This window comes from Echinops telfairi, unplaced genomic scaffold (genome assembly GCF_000313985.2).
Source record: "Echinops telfairi isolate 266 unplaced genomic scaffold, ASM31398v2 ScPeMD7_41;HRSCAF=154, whole genome shotgun sequence".
In the NCBI taxonomy this organism is placed as follows: Eukaryota; Metazoa; Chordata; class Mammalia; order Afrosoricida; family Tenrecidae; genus Echinops; species Echinops telfairi.
The window spans coordinates 1,739,886-1,743,217 of record NW_022103939.1 but is presented as its reverse complement, the minus strand read 5'-3'; positions in this window follow the sequence as shown (position 1 = coordinate 1,743,217).

Below are 3,332 nucleotides of genomic sequence, written 5' to 3'. Positions count from 1 at the left end.
GGAGCTGAGCAGGTGGGCAGATGGGGAACAGAGAGATGCGGAGGGGTGAGGGCGGACAAAGGTTTCTTCTGGTCTTTGTCTCATGAATTGGTACTTCGTCTCAAGTCACTGGTTACTTTTCTTGTTGCTTGTAAATGAATTACTCACTGGTCTGGAACCAGATATTGTGCTATGTTGTACCCTCACCCCAGCTCTCCAGATGTGGCCTGGCTGAGATTGGTCTTGGCTACTGATTCATGCTTGCTGCAGGGTGAGCTAAATGATGGTGAATTTTCCCGGGGCTACCTCTTCACCTGCCCCACCCTTCAAGCACATGGACTTGCCAGAAAAGAGGTATTATGATGTCAATTTTGGCCTCACTGTCCTTGCCAAAGTAAGACAGCCCAGGGAAGGAGGATGTTTGTAGAATCTAAAGTTTCCTAATGAAATAAAAGAAGAGAGCTTTTCAGAGAATTGGAGACAAAGTTCTCAGGCTGGGACTAGTGAAAAAACATAAAAGACTAGGCTGCCCATGGGACATAGTTTTATGTGGTGTTTTGTGGGTTCCCTAGAGGGATGTCAGGCTTGTGGTGAGACAATCTGAGTCCATTAAAGCCATAAATAATACCATATATCTAGAGGGAAGAATGTATTAATAAATAAAACCATGTGCATGTGGGTAAACATGGGGTCTATCCTATCAGGCCGGAATATGAATTTTGTTAATAATCTATGGGTCCATAGAAAAGGAACAAAGATATTAAGAGCAAACGTGGACATGTGGTTCTCTAGGGTCTAGATTGAGATATAAATTTAATGGGGACTGTTTTCACACAGTGGGGGAAATGTGTCCTCTGCCCTAGAAAATAGAAATAGGCCAACCAGGAAGCCTCTTCTAGACGCAGTCCAAATTAATGGTGAGACATTCCTTGCAATATATATACATATATATATTCTCCAGTTCATACATGCATAGGTTTATTCCAAATAAAATATATTTAAGCATGTCTCTGGGATAAGTGGATGGCTACAGATAAGTTATCTCTGTAAACACACATACATTTAGTTTAGTCTTATTCAACAGGGTAAACCAAACCAGACACACAAAAACCAAACTTATAGCTGCTTCCAATCCATAGTGACCCTAAAGGACGGAGAAGATTTGTCCTTGTGGATTTCTGAGACTGCAAATCTTTACAGGAGTAGAAGCCTCATCTTTCTCCTTCAGAGTGGCTGTTGGTTCCAAGCTGCTAGCCTTACAATTAGACGTTCAATGCACAACTCACTGCACCACCAGAGCCCCACTAGTGAGGGTGCTAAAAAAAACAAGGTCAAAGTTCAATTGAACAATGGCTTCCTAAGGGACCTTCTGGACCAGCTTCATTCAAAACAAAGCGATTAATCAGCTCCTAAGGTCATCAGTACTGTTTGGGGAGGAGAATTCCAAAGGGACAGTCTTTTTTTTTTTAATTGAGTACTTTTATTGGGGGCTCTTACATCTCTTATCGCAATCCATCCATTTATCCATTGTCTCAAGCACATTTGTACATATGTTGCCATCATCATTTTCAAAGCATTTTCTTTCTACTTGAGCCCTTGATATCAGCTCCTCATTTTCCCCCTCCCTCTCCCACCTGCCCTCCCTCATGAACCCTTGGTAAGTTATAGATTATTAGTTTCACATCTTACATTGTCCTCTGTTACCTTTTATGCACCTTTCTGTTGTTCGTCTCCCTGGAAGGGGGTTATATGTTAATCCTTGTGATAGATTTCCCCTTTCGCCCCCCACCTTCCTCTTATCCTTCCTGGTATCTCTATTCTCACTGTTGGCCCAGAGGGGTTTATCTATCCTGGATTCCCTGCGTTGTGGGCTCTTATCTGTAGCAGTGTGCATGTTCTAGTCTAATCTGATTTGTAGGGAAAAATTGAGGTCATGATAGTGGTGGAAAGGAAGAATTAAAGAACTAGAGAAAAGTTGTGTGTTTCATTGGTGCTATACTGCACTCTGACTGGCTCATGTCTTCCTTGTGACCCTTCTATGGGAGAATGTCCAGTTGTCTAAAAATGGGCTTTGGGTCTCCATTCCATGCCCCCCCCCCATCTCATTCATATTGGGTATGATTTTGTTCTGGGTCTTATATGCCTGATACCTGATCCTGTGGACATCTCATGATCACACAGGCTGGTGTGCTTCTTCCATGTGGGCTTTGTTGCTTCTCAGATAGATGGTCACTTGTGTACCTTCAAGCATTTAAGAAAGACCCCAGACACTATATCTTTTGATAGCTAGGCACCATCAGCTTTCTTCACCACATTTGCTTATGCACCCATTTTGTCTTTAGCACTCGTGTGGGGAAGGTGAGCATCACAGAGTACCAGATTATTAGAACAAAGTGTTCTTGTGTTGAGGGAATACTTGAGTAGAGAGGCCCAATGTCCATCTGCAACCTTAATTCTTAACATATAGATATAAGTACATAGATCTATTCCACTGTAGTGATATATAAATACATTTACATATAGACCTCTATAAATGTCCTTTGCCTTCTGGTTCTTTCCTCTATTTCCTTTAACTTTCCTCTGGTCCGACCACCATGTTCAGCCTTCATTTGGGTTTAGTAATTCTTTGCTGCTACATTGCCCTTGCTTAAGCCCCACTAGGCATCCTACACCCTTCTCTTCATTGATTTTAGTTCTCTTTTTGTTCCCTTGTTCCTGGATTGGTTTCTCCACCCCCTTCCTTTATCTGACCTCCCCTTCTCCCATATCCCCCTGGAACCATCGGTCCTGTTCTTTTTGTCTCCTAATTGTTTATCCAGCCTATCTTATCTAGAAAGACATGCAGAGACATTAATAAGTACAAAAACCAGGCAAAGCCAAACAAACCAACAGAGGAAGTCAAAACCAATAAAACAACAGCAAAAAACAAAAACAAAATAACAACAAATAGAAAGCCACTGACAAAAATGGAAAAGCCTATAAATAGTTCAAAGTCTGTTTGTTGACCTTCATGAGTGTTTTCCATTCAAGTCTCATGGGGCGCCACACTCTGCCTCCAAAGTCTATTTTTTGGTATTCCCTGGGAATTTCCTCACTTTGCTCCCCTTGCTGCTCTGTTGCATACTCTTAGTGTTTCATCCCAGTGTGATAAGGTCAGATTGGGCACAATTCCTGCACTGTGTCTCCAGTGTTGTCACCCATAGTGCTCTGGTTCAGTGAGGAATGTCGTGGCGGCCTTATGGTCCTCTCTGTGCATTGTCTGCTCTGAGCAGGAATATCATCCTCGGGGCTTGGTGAGCCAGTATGTGTTCCCCTCCCTCTCCATCCCTCTTTGCTTTTCCTGTGTGCTCTAA